Source organism: Schistocerca nitens, chromosome 6 (assembly GCF_023898315.1).
Source record: "Schistocerca nitens isolate TAMUIC-IGC-003100 chromosome 6, iqSchNite1.1, whole genome shotgun sequence".
Lineage (NCBI taxonomy): Eukaryota > Metazoa > Arthropoda > Insecta > Orthoptera > Acrididae > Schistocerca > Schistocerca nitens.
In genome coordinates this window covers 440,862,880-440,878,848 of record NC_064619.1, presented here as the reverse complement: position 1 = coordinate 440,878,848, position 15,969 = coordinate 440,862,880, and the positions used below count along the sequence as shown (strand labels likewise).

The following is a 15,969-nucleotide window of genomic DNA, read 5'->3' as shown; positions in this document are numbered from 1 at the left end:
GGGGAGGGAGCCCGGGAAAAGGACAGAGGAAAGGAGGGGGAGTGAGGATCAGAGTTGATAGGAGGGATAAATGGAGGGAGAGAGGGCATCATCTGGGAGGGGGAGTTGATGGAAGCCACCTTGGGAAAGGAGATGTAGTGTGTAGAGATGGAGGGCAGGGGGGATACAACGGTGATGACATGGCAGGGGGCGGGGATCGGAGAGGAGAGGACCAACGAGGGGGTGAGGGGGTTCAAGACGACGGGAGGTGTAGAGGATGCGGATATGTTCGAGGAATAGGAGCAGATGGGGGAAAGGAATGAGATCATAGAGGATCCGCGTGGGGGACGAGAGGCGTATACGGAAGGCGAGGCGGAGTGCATGACGCTCAAGGATCTGGAGGGACTTATAGAATTTGGGGGGGGGGGCAGATATCCAGGCAGGACTGGCATAACAGAGGGTGGGACAGATTAAGGATTTGTAGGTGTGGAGGATGGTAGAGGGGTGCAACCCCCATGTCCGGCCGGAGAGGAGTTTGAGGAGTCGGAGACGGTTGTGGGCTTTGGATTGGATGGAGCGGAGATGAGGGATCCAGGTGAGGTGACGGTCAATGGTGAGGCCAAGGTAGGTGAGGGTGGGGGTGAGGCGGACAGGACGGGCACAGACAGTTAGCGAGAAATCCAGGAGCCGGAAGGAGCGAGTGGTACGACCTACGATGATCGCCTGGGTCTTGGAAGGGTTGAGTTTCAGGAGCCACTGGTTACACCATGCAGCAAAAAGGTCAAGGTGATTCTGGAGAAGGCGTTGGGACCGTTGGAGGGTAGGAGCGAGGGCGAGGAATGCGGTGTCATCAGCATATTGCAAGAGGTGGACTGGAGAACCTTGTGTTTAAGTAGATGTAGATATAAGTACTATTATAAGATAAAGAGATTGGCACAGAAGAGGAATTTGTAGCTGTCTGCAACAAACAAGACAGAATGCTGATGAGCCAAAAAAGTCACAAAAAATTGAAATCAGAATATATACAGGGTGGTCCATTGATCGTGACCGGCCCAAATATCTCACGAAATAAGCGTGGAAAGAAAAAACTACAAAGAACGAAACTTGTCTAGCTTGAAGGGGGAAACCAGATGGCCCTATGGTTGGCCCGCTAGATGGCAATGCCATAGGTCAAACGGGTATCAACTGCGTTTTTTTCAATAGGAACCCTCATTTTTTATTACATATTCGTGTAGTACGTAAAGAAGTATGAATGTTTTAGTTGGACCACTTTTTACGCTTTGTCATAGATGGCGCTGTAATAGTCACAAACATATGGCTCACAATTTTAGACGAACAGCTGGTAACAGGTAGGTTTTTTAAATTAAAATACAGAACGTAGGTACGTTTGAACATTTTATTTCGGTTGTTCCAATGTGATACATGTACCTTTGTGAACTTATCATTTTCTGAGAACTCATGCTGTTACAGCGTGATTACCTGTAAATACCACATTAATGCAATCAATGCTCAAAATTATGTCCGTCAACCTCAATGCATTTGGCAATACGTGTAACGACATTTCTCTCAACAGCGAGTAGTTCGCCTTCCGTAATGTTCGCACATGCTTTGACAATGCGCTGACGCATGTTGTCAGGCGTTGTCGGTGGATCACGATAGCAAATATCCTTCAACTTCCCCCACAGAAAGAAATTCGAGGACGCCGGATCCGGTGAACGTGCGGGCCATGGTATGGTGCTTCGACGACCAATCCACCTGTCATGAAATATGCTTTTCAATACCGCTCCAACTGCACGCGATCTATGTGCCGGACATCCATCATGTTGGAAATATATCGCCATTCTGTCATGCAGTGAAACATCTTGTAGTAACATCGGTAGAACATTACGTAGGAAATCAGCATACATTGCACCATTTAGATCGCCATCGATAAAAATGAAGGATAATTATCCTTCCTCCCATAATGCCGCAACATACATTAACCCGCCAAGGTCGCTGATTTTCCACTTGTCGCACCCATCGTGGATTTTCCGTTGCCTAATAGTGCATATTATGCCGGTTCACGTTACCGCTGTTGGTGGATGACGCTTCGTCGCTAAATAAAACGCGTGCACAAAATCTGTCATCGCCCCGTAATTTCTCTTGTGTCCAGTGGTAGAACTGTACACGACGTTCAAAGTCGTCGCCATGCAATTCCTGGTGCATACAAATACGGTACGGGTGCAATCGATGTTGATGTAGCATTCTCAACACCGACGGTTTTGAGATTCCCGATTCTCGCGCAATTTGTCTGCTACTGATGTGCGAATTAGCTGCAACAGCAGCTGAAACACCTACTTTGGCATCATCATTGAATCATCATTTGTTGCAGGTCGTGTTTGACGTTTCATACGTGGCTGAACACTTCCTGTTTCTTTAAATAACGTAACTATCCGGTGAACGGTCTGGACATTTGGATGATGTCCAGGATACCGAGCAGCATACATAGCACACGCCCATTGGGTATTTTGATCACAATAGCCATACATCAACACGGCATAGACCTTTTCCGCAATTGGTAAACGGTCCATTTTAACACGGGTAATGTATCACGAAGCAAATACCGTCCGCACTGGCGGCATGTTGCCTGATACCTCGTCCTTATATGTTTGCGACTATTACAGCGCCATCTAACAAAAAGCGAAAAAAGTGGTCCAACTAAAACATTCATATTCCTTTACGTACTACACGAATATGTAATAAAAATGGGGGTTGCTATTTTAAAAAAACGCAGTTGATATCCGTTTGACCTATGGCAGCTCCATCTAGTGGACCAACCATAGCGCCATTTGGTTTCCCCCTTGAAGCTAGAAGAGTTTCGTTCTTTGTAGTTTTTTAGTTTGATGCTTATTTCGTGAGATATTTGGCCCGGTCACTATCAATGGACCACCCTGTATATTGGTACTAAACAATAAAAATTAAATAATTTAAAACGTCATTTTTTCGACAGCAACGTAGTGTACAAGCCAGGCTCTTTCGATGTGAAATCGTCTGACACTGAAAACCTTCCCTTCCTATTGTAGAAGCATGTTTTTCAGGTAGTCAGCTTTTTCTTGGGCGAGCATTTCTTTCTGACGCGAGGTCGGAATAACCGATCGCGTGCTGTGTTCCCCTGCGTCGCTTTGCGTGAGATAGCTGCCTCCTGCCAGATTTCTTGATACAGCAGAAGGTCACCATTACAGGTACCGGAGCCAAAGAAAGTTGCAGGAATCGGGATAACGCTGAGCGCATTTCGTAAGGTTCACGATTACGGGATTTCAGTTACTGAAACATTGTTAATTACCCCTAGTGATTTACATAGAAACTATAAATTAGTTTTGTACGAAACCAGTAGTTTTCAATTCTCTTCAAATACTGGTATAAAGATGATAATCGGAGGGTTATGGAAACATGAACTTTCACGGAAAATAGATAATGTAGAGGCGCTAATTTATGGGCAGTGTGTTTACATATCCTTCCATACCCTTCGCTTACAGTGTTTATTGAATTCCCTGTTATTGCTTCGTCCACCCTGGAACTGAGCCTCTTTTTACTGTCGTGAGGTAACAACACTTTGATGTGCCAGCAGTGCAACACTGTTTCCTGGAAGAACCCAGCGTCTCCAACAGTGAATGTCTAAACTCAGAAATTGCGGTAAATCGTTTCCGTACCTTCTCTTTCGGATCACCTGCGGGTTAGCGGTGAACAAATTCTGCTAACGAGTTCGGTGCTCGCTACCTCCGTGTAAACATTCGCCGCATACGGAGAGGGAAAGCTGGTATTACCCCATAACGAGCCAGCCGACTGGTTTCTCTGTCTCTCACAGCCGGCACACTTCATTAGCGTCGCTCATAATTACTTTTTAATCGCAATATGAACGGTGCCGCCCAGCGAGGCCAGCTCCACCGCCCACCCCTCTACCCTAATTGGCCCAGCACATTGAGTCGCCGATGCAGCTGATTAGCCAGATGTAGGTTAATCGCTTATTGACGATCGATTTAAGCGACGCAGAGGGGAGCGTGATTTGCGAGCGCTTCGGTCGACGGGGAAGCGAGAGCGTCGCCTACCCCGTGGCGTAGCGCGTGCGGCGGTGAATCCTGCCCTGCCCTAACCAGGCGGCAGGAGTAACGCTGTGAGCGTAATCAGATTCTACTAGCAGCGACCCGGCGATGGCTACACAGCGCTGTATTAAGTGGATTACGGCACGCGTCTGGGCAGAACCGAGTTACACCGCCGGTACATATCTTGAACCGGAAATTAACAGCTGCGCTTAGGGGTGTATCGACAGCGTTTTGAGCTACGCTGATGATCTAAAACATTATGACCACTGGCTCAGTATCAGTACCCAGGAAGGCAAGATTGGGTTACGATTGTGGACGGGACCGTAATCAATTGCTGTTGGTTAGTTTATTTTTCAATCACCTACTCTTTATTTGGAAACAACACCACATAAAAGCCGGCCGAAGTGGCCGCGCGGTTCTGGCGCTGCAGTCTGGAACCGCGAGACCGCTACGGTCGCAGGTTCGAATCCTGCCTCGGGCATGGATGTGTGTGATGTCCTTAGGTTAGTTAGGTTTAACTAGTTCTAAGTTCTAGGGGACTAATGACCTCAGCAGTTGAGTCCCATAGTGCTCAGAGCCATTTGAACCATTTGAACACATAAAAGGTGACAATAAATTAAGAAGTATTCCACGGCTGAAGACCTTAATGACAACACATTCAAAACTGTTTCTCGGCTGAAGGCCCCAATCGTGATAATTTAAAACTGTTTCGCTGCTGAAGGTCTGAAAAGCAATCTCAAGAACCAGTTAATGCAATTACAGTTATTAAAATATTTTTAAAAGAACAATCATCAAAATGTTACTGCTAGAATACAATTGTCTAATTAAAATTTTTAAGGCAAGTAACACCTGCGCCTGAAGGCCTTAATGAACTTCGAGAACATACCTTTACCGAGGAGTCTAGCAGTATATTGCTCCCTCCTACTTGTATCTCGCGAAGAGACCATGAGGATAAAATCAGAGAGATTAGAGCCCACACAGAGGCATACCGACAATCTTTCTTTCCCCGAATAATACGAGACTGGAATAGCAGAGAGAACCGATAGAGGTACTCAAGGTACCCTCAGCCACACACCGTCAGGTGGCTTGCTGAGTATGGATGTAGATGTAGATTTAGATGACGATAAATTCAAACTATTCCTCGACTGAAGGCCCCAATAGTAATAATTTAAAAACTGTTTCATGGCCGAAGGTCTGACTAGCAATCCTTTAAGAACCAGTTAAACATCTTCAAACTTGAAATTACAGTTATTAAAAATTAAAGAAAAACAATCATCAAATATGACCAAACCAAGGAGAGGGGAAGGGGGGGGGGGAGGGCGCAAACTTTTCTCCAAGGATCGACCTGGCAAAGTCCCTCAAAACTTCGCAAGCGATGAGACAGGCAGCCAAGAGTCGCTTTCAGTTCACGAGATGGTAACTCAGACTAGTGGCAGTTTAAACGCATGGCCAATAATCATTTGCCGAATCTACCTAACGTCCGATGACCAATGCAATGATGGAATAACATATCCAAGGTGGAACCGGCGATCAGCACTACGTCTTCAGACTCCGGTGTTTACAGCATCCGGAAGTACAAGGAACCACTACTATCAGAGTAGGGAAAGAAGAAGAAGAAGAAAAAAGAATCACCACCCTGCCCACAAATCAAGGAAGCTACAATGCAGTACAGTAACTGCTGTCGCTCACATAAAACTGTTTGACTAACAGTCCATAGTCTCTCTTCTCGAGAGCCATACTGTCCACTCATTTTATGGTTTGTCGAATGACAGCGTGTATGTAATACCGTCAAACAGCATAGAACGACAGATTTGGACCTGATATCCAAAATTGGAACTAGTTTTTTTTCCATCGTACATCGGTTCCGCATTAACGCATTAGCGAATCTTTCAGGTCTCGCTGCCACACGATAATTTCAGCTCACACTGGTCCTCTGTGAGTAGCTGCACTTTAATTATAACCACCGGTGCCCCTACCGTCTGTGCAGACGTGAAGCATGAAGGAATGAATGGTTCCATAATAATGTTAATGTAGTCCACTTGATTTTTAGGCGGTTTTCCACATCCCGCTAGATGAATACCGGGCTGGTCCCCACGTTCCACCTGAGTTAACGGCTCGCAGACATTTGAAACACGTTCACAGTATTTCACGATTTACACTAGACACAGACAGTTGGGGTACACTGATTCCATCCTGGGGGGTACGGGGTGGCGACGGGAAGGGTATCCAGCCACCCCTTAAACATTAACACGCCAAATCCGGTTAACCAAAACAGCAGACCCCGCTAAGACGGGATTCATGGTAGGAAAGAGAGTCCGCAGCTGTCAAGGTACCTTCGATTAATTGCGTCACATGAAATACTTTTTTACACCTATTTACTACAGTATTACTGGTTTTGACAATTTATTCCTATCTTCAGGTTTGATAATTAACCCACAAAAAGACACTCAAGTTATATGCATCTTCACCGTCATAAAAATGACAAAAATGTCACTGAAATACACTCCCTTTCATACGTGGTAGAAGCAGCATACTAACACAAGTTCCATGCAGCTCCAGGTGAATGTCTCCCATAGCATACTATTACCCTCAACGTCCTGCATCTGTGGCGCAGTGCATATTTCAAGCAGCTGCTCGCCAGGTGTAACAATAAACGTTACTCATCCGACCAGATGACATATTTCCATTGATCCACGATCCAACATCGGTGATTGTGTGCCCACTGAAACCATAACTGATGTCGTAGGTTCAGCATGGGAATATGTACGGGTTGTCTGCTCCATGTTTAATAGTTTGTGCTGAAAGGTTTTCTCCACATACCTTATCACTGCACCAGCACTGTAGTCTGTAGTCATATCTTCCACTTACCACCTATTCTACTTGATAGATCGGACAATTCTCAGAGCTCCATGTTCTGTGGTCAGGCGCGCTTGTCCAACAGCTTGTTCGCCTACTTGTGGTTTCACTGTTCTTCGACCACTCATTATGGATGCTCACAACATTAGCGTGCAACACACGGCAGGGACATAGCAGTCTGTTCGATGCCAAATTCGCTTGTGTCAAGGGATTTCCCTATTGGCGCCTCGCATCGGCACTAGAATCATTCACGATTCGTCTCGCTTCGGCTATACAGGGTATCACTAACATTTTGGGTCAAACGGAAATAGGCATAATGAGTCCGCAACCAATTATATTGAAATAGGGAATCATTGATCGCGTAACAACAACGTAGCTTATGGTAATGGTTGAAAGTGACTACCCCCAGTCTCACTGCATGCATGACAACGGCGCATGAAGTTCTGCCGCACTACCTCAAAGACTCCTGGTGTCTGTTATACCAACAGACATGCGGGTCGGACCCCAGCAAGCAAGTTTTCATCTGTTTCCACGGAAGTTTCATACATCAACGTCTTGACGTAACCCTACAGTAAAAGACCGAAGGTGTGAGAACTGGCGATGTCGCTGATCATGGGACAGCAGCTCCACTTCCAGTCCAACGATGAGGATATGTCTCTTCCAGGTGCTCATGGACATTAACGTTGCCTGCTGCAGGGTCGTGTTGAAACCACATTCTTATGCGAACAACAAGTGGTACAGTCTCCAAGAACTGTTGTAGCACATCTCGCAGAAACGCCAGGTAACATGGTCCAGTGAAACGGGGAGGCAGCAAATAAGGTCCTACTAGGTGACCTTGGGGCAACGGCCTTGCCGCAGTGGATACACCAGTTCCCCTCAGATCACCGAAGTTAAGCGCTGTTGGGCGTGGCCGGTACTGGGATGGGTGACCGTCCCCGCCGCCATGCGCTGTTGCCATTTTTTCGGGGTGCACTCAGCCTCGTGATACCAATTGAGGAGCTACTCGACCGAATAGTAGCGGCTCCGGTCAAAGAAAACCTTCATAACGACGGGGAGAGCGGTGTGCTGACCACACACCCCTCCATCCGCATCCCGATGGGCCACTTGTGGCCTGAAGATGGAGTGCTTTAGGTGGCCTTGGACAACATCCGCCCATACGTTGCCAGAGAATCGTTACTGGTGGCCACGGATGTGGGTGGCGTGGGGTTGTCCTCATTCCAGATCATCACGATTGAATAAGGCCTCATCCGTGAACAATACAAACTGGCCAGGGTGCTACGCTGTTTACCACCCGCTGCCTGTTCCAGAGTACAACAGACACCAAGGATCTCTGCGAGAGTGCGGCAGAACTGCATGCGCCATTGTAATGCATGCGTTGTGACTGGCGGTCGGCGCTTTGAACGTTTACTATGAACTACGTTGTTGTTATGCGGTGTACTCTATATATGTCCATAATTCAAAAAATATGCTTTTTCCACCACCGGTTCCCTATCCCATTGTAATCATCTGGTCGAACCACTATCACCTCTTTCAATTTGACCCAAAAGGTTTGAGGCAACATGTATACTTTCTTCGCTGCATCAGGTGACCGCAACTCCATCTGGCGGCCTTAAGTTTTGACGTGAGCGGTGGACACCGTTTTGCCTCATAGGCATACATTTATAAAGTATTTCCTATTGACGCATGTTGTAACCGAGATGCGCTACATCGCATGCGAAAGATACTGAGAGAAAAATACACTGTGAGTTAATTTATGGATATTTTATCATACCACTCGACCTTGCTTGATTATGGCATTCGTCTTCTTTTACTACGGCAGTTCTCTGTTAATGTGAAATCTGAGAAGCTGCATCGTGATTCGTAGCCCATGTTAAACTGTAGATACCCTAGCTGGCAAAGTCAGTTCAAACGTAGGGGCAATGGTCCAATAGGATCATGCATAGTTAACTACTCTGGTGTTTAAACCAACCTTCGGGTTTACGACAGCTTGAACTAACGAGGAGATTACAGAAATAAAAGAATTCGAAAAATGACAATAACATTAATTTGACACAAGAGTTAGAAATTGCCTCCTAGCTTTCGTAAGAAGATAAACAAGAAATTAAGGCGCCTTAATAACAATATTTATTTTTCCGATTTCCTCGTCTAGAGGTAAATGTAAGTAAGCACGTGCTAAATATGTTTTTGAGAACCATTAGTCTCCTGATAATTTGGCCATTACTTCCTGTGAATTTGGAACTAGGTATCTACCTCAGATGAGCTTTGCCTGTGGTTTTGAAATTGCTTTGGAGTCTTAATGATACACTGGTTTTACGAATTATGATCAGAAGTGTAGCCTGCTGGCTTGATGAAATAGAGATAGTGTTTCGTTCTTACAAGAAGTTTAGATTCTTTTTAAGGCTCTCTTTCGGGAGTCGTCCTGGTCTACGGAAAAGTGATGGTGCAGGAGACTTCATGAAATGTGAAGTCCGTTATCATTAGCGCAACCTAAACCCAGGTACAGTGTATGTAATAAGTCTACCCTTTGTCGGTAATAACCTTAGTAAATTATTTGCAGAATGTAACCAAGATCGATAGGGCGTTTTAATTTTGGCCTACGAACTGACTTCAAAAACCAGATTAACAGTGTTATGAAATTTGAATCCATACAGAAAGAAAGTATTTAAACCAAATATACTGTATGCATTAGAATTTTCTACTGTAAATAATGTCAACTTGTCAAACTTCCTTGTACGTGTATGAGACGACAGTCGGCCCTGTTAGGAGCACGCACTGTGTGAGACTGATCGCGTAATTTAATTCGCTAACACACAGTTTTTTCAGGAAAGCCATTGAAACTGAAACTGATAAACGTGACAGTATTTTTAATAAGACAACAGAATGCCTCAACATAAACAGATGGTGGATTCTGTACTGCAGGGAACGGCCATCACAAGTAATAGTTAATGAACTGCAGCAATAATCACCAGGGAAACGCCCCCACTACACTATGGAACGCCACACTGTTCTACAAATTAAGAACCGCATTGAAAATACGACGCAAACAGATAAAAATACAGAGCCAAAATGGAACAGATAAAATTGGTGCCAAACTCTAATGAGAAGAAGTGAAAATCAATAGGGACTGGATACACAATAATAACATAAACACTGTGTTTTGTAAAGTAAAAAAAGTATAGCTTCCGAGTGAAGTTTCGCAAATATATGTGTTTGTGTGTACATTTCACCAAAAGACGACAAAGCAGATGAGAACCGAAATTTCGAACTAACGGTAAGTAAGAGCAAAATATAGTTGTGAAATACTTTTGCACAACAAAATAGTGGTTATAGATAAACTGAGTTCTTAACTCGCCAACGAAGACGACATTAACATCATTTAATTGCAGATGACAACCTACCAATATGCAGTATGTGGTTCAAATAGCTCTAACACTAAGAGACTTAACAGCCGAGGTCTTCAGTCCCCTAGACTTAGAACTACTTAAATCTAACTAATCTAAGGACATCACACCCATCCATGCGCGAGGCGGGATTCGAACCTGCCACCGTAGCACCCGCGTGGGTCCGGAATGAAACGCCTAGAACCACTCGGTCACAGTGACCGGCTACAGTATGTGCGGAGGATCCTACATAACGCAACAACACAGAAAAAATTAAGATAATGACAAGAACATAGACACAATTTCAGGTCTAATTTCGTTAAAATAATTATTACTCAAAACATGTTTAAATTTTACAGAGCTAAATAAGGTAACCGCTGGCTATGGCGCAACGGTGCTGAGATATGTTTGGGTTTAGATAAAAAAAAGGGGGGGGGCATGAAATCCAGTAGTTTCATTTCCATGACAAATGGAAGACCCTTAAAACCAAGAGGTGAATAATGTTTTTGTATTTTTGCTCCTGATCCTATGTAAGAAAGGACCTTAACGCCCTGATATGGTCAACTGAATAAACAAAACGAAATAAATAAAGTCTTACAGGATATACGCTTTTGTAATAAATCTGCTACAAAACATCTCTGACAGTTACGAATTTAGAGCAGACAGTTCATTATCTTTTGAGTGAAGTTGGAGAAATGCTGTGAACTGTTTAATTTCTACAGCCGAAAACGACGAGTGGCGCCCTCTCCGAGGACGGAGACAGCCTCCACGCCTCTGTTTCCGACCTTCGGCTGGGTCAACAGTCGGTAGGAAGTCTGACAACGGAATAGTCGCCCCGCCACGGCTTCCCGCTGACGGCCCGTTCAACTCCGCAACTTTAATGCGGGCTGGGGCGGTGCGGCCAGACGTATCGTAGTTTTTACTCCTGTCTGCAGCACACAGCAAGTAACACTGCGCACAGTTCCCAGTTAACTCGATTTGCTCCCTGCCGCGGAGCAGCGGGGCTGAAGGTGGGAGGGAGGGGGGAAGAGGGGGGAGGGGAGGGAGGCGGCAAGTACTCGAGCCCAAGTTGCTCTGTTCCAGAGACCGCTTGCCGTAAACGCCAAGGGCCACAGTCGCCGTTAGAAACTTTACACGGAAGACTCTAGGACGCGAGCAGTAAGGCATTGAACCAGCGAACGGATCTCGATAGTCTATTTTTTTTTAATACAGTGTCTGGATCTCTGAAGCGACAATGTGTCTGCGAGTCGTAATTTTCATTTTGTGCAAGCTGAACCCGAGCTAATAATCTTCTTCTCCTTCTTCTTCTTATTGTTATTAGGTGAGATAGGACAAGTGGCGCTCACTTAAGGTGGAGTCAGAATTAGAATATCAAAAGCTTCGCTACTTATTTATTAAATGACCTGTTGATATTCATTGAAAAATATAAGTTTAGGAACAGTGTTGTCTAGCACTGTTATGTATTTGTTCTCGTGTACTAAGAGAATCGAATAAGAACACTGAATTGACCGGCAATACCAACAGATGTGGGACTAACTTTAGGGAATAAATCTTACATGGTCACAAACATGGAAAAACCCAAAAGTAACATTACAATGAAGGAAACCAGCTTTCAAAGCAAGAAGAATGAGTACAGAATCATATTTGAACTCCATACTATGGGAGGACGAGGAAGAGAAGAAGGAGAAGGGGATTAGTATTTAACATTAGAGACGAAGCACAAGCTCGGGTTAGGGAAGGATGGGGACGGAAATCGACCGTACCCCTTGAAAGGAAACATTCTAAAATTTGCCTAAAGTGATTTAGGGAAATCACGGAAAATCTAAATCAGGATGGCCGGGCGCGGGTTTGAACCGTCGTTCCCTCGAATGAGAGTCCAGTGTGGTAACCACTGCGCCACCTCGCTCGGTGTACCATTTGATGAAAGGAACATGAAAGTCACAAAAATAGTAGCTTAGCGAAATTTGTATAGGTTAATGTTTCCAGGTTAGTTTGCACGAAAACCACAGTTATAGCACACCTACATCTACACTACTGGCCATTAAAATTGCTACATCACGAAGATGACGTGCTACAGACGCGAAATTTAACCGACAGGAAGAAGATGCTGTCATATGCAAATGATTAGCTTTTCAGATCATTCACACAAGGTTGGCGCCGGTGGAGACACCTACAACGTGCTGACATAAGTTTTCAACCGATTTCTCATACACAAACAGCAGTTAACCGGCGTTGCCTCGTGAAACGTTGTTGTGATGCCTCGTGTAAGGAGGAGAAATTCGTACCATCACGTTTCCGACGCCGGCCTGAGTGGCCGTGCAGTTCTAGGCGCTACAGGCTGGAGCTGAGCGACCGCTACGGTCACAGGTTCGAATCCTGCCTCGGGCATGGATGTGTGTGATGTCCTTAGGTTAGTTAGGTTTAATTAGTTCTACGTTCTAGGCGACTGATGACCTCAGACGTTAAGTCGCATAGTGCTCAGAGCCATTTGAACCATTTTTAACGTTTCCGACTTTGATAAAGGTCGGATTGTAGCCTATCGCGATTCCGGTTTATCGTATCGCGACATTCCTGCTCGCGTTGGTCGAGATCCAACGACTGTTAGCAGAATATGGAATCGGTGGATTCAGGACGGTAATACGGAGCGCCGTGCTGGATCCCAACAGCCTCGTATCACTAGCAAGTCGAGATGACAGGCATCTTATCCGCATGGCTGTAACGGATCGTGCAGCCACGTCTCGATCCCTGAGTCAACAGATGGGGACGTTTGCAAGACAACAACCATCTGCACGAACGGTTCGACGACGTTTCCAGCACCATGGACTATCATCTAGTGGACCGTGGCTGCGTTACCCTTGACACTGCATCACAGACAGGAGCGCCTGCGATGGTGTACTCAACGACGAACCTGAGTGCACGAATGGCAAAACGTCATTTTTTCGGATGAATCCAGGTTCTGCTTACAGCATCAGGATGGTCGCATCCGTGTTGTGCGACATCGCGGTGAACGCACATTGGAAGCGTGTATTCGTCATCGCCATACTGGCGTATCACCCGGCGTGATGGTATGGGGTGCCATTGGTTACACGTCTCGGTCACCTCTTGTTAGCATTGACAGCACTTTGAACAGTGGACGTTACATTTCAGATGTGTTACGACCCGTGGCTCTACCCTTCATTCGATCCCTGCGATCCTCCAGGATAATGCACGACCGCATGTTGCAGGTCCTGTAGGGGCCTTTCTGGATACAGAATATGTTCGACTGCTGCCCTGACCAGCACAATCTCCAGATCTCTCACCAATTGAAAACGTCTGGTGAATGTTGACCGAGCAACTGGCTCGTCACAATACGCCAGACACTACTCTTGATGAACTGTGGTATCGTGTTGAAGCTGCATGGGCAGCTGTACCTGTACACGCCATCCAAGCTCTGTTTGACTGAATGCCCAGGCGTATCAAAGGCGTTATTACGGCCAGAGGTGGTTGTTCTGGGTACTCATTTCTCAGGATCTATGCAGCAAAATTGCGTGAAAATGTAATCACTTGTCAGTTCTAGTATAATATATTTCTCCAATGATTACCCGTTTATCACCTTCATTTCTTCTTGGTGTAGCAATTTTAATGACCAGTAGTGTACATGGATACTCCGCAAATCACATTTAAGTGCATATTTCACCGAAGCACCTTCACAGTTCTCTATTACTCTAATCTCGTATAGCGCGTCGAAAGAACGAAAGCCTATGTCTTTCCGCACGAGCTCTGATTTCCCTTATTTATCATGGTGATCGTTTCTCGCTATGTGAGTCGGTGTCAACAAAATATTTCCGCATTCGGAGGAGAAAGCTGGTGATTGGAATTTCGTGAGAAGATTCCTCCGCAACGAAAAACGCCTTTGTTTTAATGATGTCCATCCTAAATCCTGTATCATTTCAGTGAGCCTCCCTCCCCAATTTCGCGATAATGCAAAACGTGCTGCCCTTCTTTGAAATTTGTCGATGTACTCCGTCAATCCTATCTGGTAAGGACCTTACACCGCGCAGCAGTATTCCAAAAGAGGACGGACAAGCGTAGTGTAGGCAGTCTCCTTAGTAGATCTCTTACATTTCCTAAGTGTCCTGCTAATAATACGCAGTCTTTGGTTAGCTTTCCCCACAACATGTTCTATGTGTTCCTTCCAGTTAAAGTCGTTAGCAATTGTAATGTCAAGGTATTTAACTGAATTTACTGTTTTTTGATTTGACTGATTTATCGTGTAACCGAAGCTCAATGGATAGTAGTCCGGATCATCCCTCGTTCACAGTGCTGCCCTTTAGGAGTTAGGGTGATGCCAGTTTCTTGCACAGTGCCCATTCCCGTTTCATCCATGCTCAAGATACAGGTTGAAGGAAACTGATGTTTTTTCTATGATGTTGCCGATGTCATAGAATATGGGCACCTCCTCCTTATTGAAGACTAGAATCCGCCTCACGCTGATGGAAATTGTTAACTACTTTGTTCCTTTCTGTAGATAGATTCATGTGCAGCTTTTCTAAGATACAAAGGACCGCTGCTGTAAAACATTTTTGCTAACTATTTGACGTGTACTCCGGTTTCTTTCTCCTGCCGAACAGTGAACTCTGATCTGCGATCCATTCAAGGGGTCTCCTCCATGCCCCTTCATTTTCTTCTAGAGGGTGCTGAGAGGAATTCCTTTTTCTGTCATAGATTTCCCATCTTTGCAACCTTTAATAGCATCTCGCAGCTGCTCTGTATCCTTGAGGCCTTCTTCGAAATTTTTTTCGTTTTCCTGCCATCTAAATAAGGGTAAAATCGAAACCATTGTTACGTGGGAGAATGCCGATCGTGGAGGCAATACCGGTCAAGTTGACCATCATAGCTCCCACTTAGAAGTCATTAGATATCTTGCAAATTAGTTGGTTGGTTGGAGTTGTGGAAGGGGAAGGGAACCAAACAGCGAGGTCATCGGTCCCATCAGATTAGGGAAGGATGGGGAAGGAATTCGGCAGTGCCTTTTCAAAGGAACCATCCCGGCATTTGCCTGAAGCGATTTAGGGACATCAACGAAAACTTAAATCAGGACGGGCGGACGTGGGCTTGAATCGTCGTCCTCCAGAATGGAATTAGTTGAAAGATTGCCGTGCAGATTACTCATCAAACTGTCACATTGATTTCCTATGTGTAACCAACCAATAAATCACAACTATTCTACAAAACTAATAAGAAAATTGACACTTAATTCGAGTAAAGCACACTGCCATAATTACAAGAAAACTGATGAAATCCTTAAGAGCTGTCTTGTTTATGAGCAGCACTAGCAGTCCTACTGTAGCTCTGTAGATAGCATCAGCGACCAGAGCACTTCAAACGGAATATTTTACTACGATATCAAGTGACCGGTATCTTCTGCGTGACTGGGATTCTCCGTACCCTGTTAGTTGTTATCTGCGGATGTGCTGGCATATCGGTCCATCGGTTTAATCGTGGAAACGTAGCAGACTGAGTTACTTTCGCATTTACAATATTAGTTTGGATTATTATTATTTCAAGAACTAAAATATATTCGCATTTTTTGTTGAAAGAGAGACTTGTTGTCAAAGTTTTCTTGGTCTTCTGATGCCTTTTTTTTTCATTCAGTCCCTATTTCGCTACTGCGATTCGGAAGGGAAATTAATCGA

General features: G+C 45.1%; 1 pseudogene; it reads left to right on the top strand.

Moving 5' to 3' along the window:
- Positions 1–7,753: 7,753 nt before the first annotated feature.
- Positions 7,754–7,871, top strand: LOC126264024 (5S ribosomal RNA; annotated as a pseudogene).
- The last annotated feature ends 8,098 nt before the right edge of the window (positions 7,872–15,969 follow it).